The sequence below is a fragment of the Echinops telfairi genome, unplaced genomic scaffold, assembly GCF_000313985.2.
Source record: "Echinops telfairi isolate 266 unplaced genomic scaffold, ASM31398v2 ScPeMD7_2291;HRSCAF=2852, whole genome shotgun sequence".
Lineage (NCBI taxonomy): Eukaryota > Metazoa > Chordata > Mammalia > Afrosoricida > Tenrecidae > Echinops > Echinops telfairi.
The window spans coordinates 45058074-45058391 of NW_022106189.1; positions in this window are offsets into that span (position 1 = coordinate 45058074).

Genomic DNA, 318 nt, shown 5'->3' on the forward strand with positions numbered 1-318 from the left:
GTGCCCCCATCTGCTCCAGAGGGGCCCCACAGAGGCCAGCATGCCCTTAGCTGTGTTCCCACAGAAAGCCGCAGTCACAGATGATCTGTGACCCCAAGACACCCCACATGGCTGTGGGAACAGCCGGCCAGGGGCCTGGGTGGTCCCACCTTCAGAGAAACAGCTGTGGGTGACTGAGTAGGTCACTCACGACCCCAGGGGGCCTGCCAGCTTCCCCTGGGTGGGACTGATGTCTCTCCAACATTGGGTTCCTGGGGAGGTCCTAGGTTGGAGCCCCACCTACCTGGACACTTCCTGCTGTGGCCTGCTGCCCCGGCT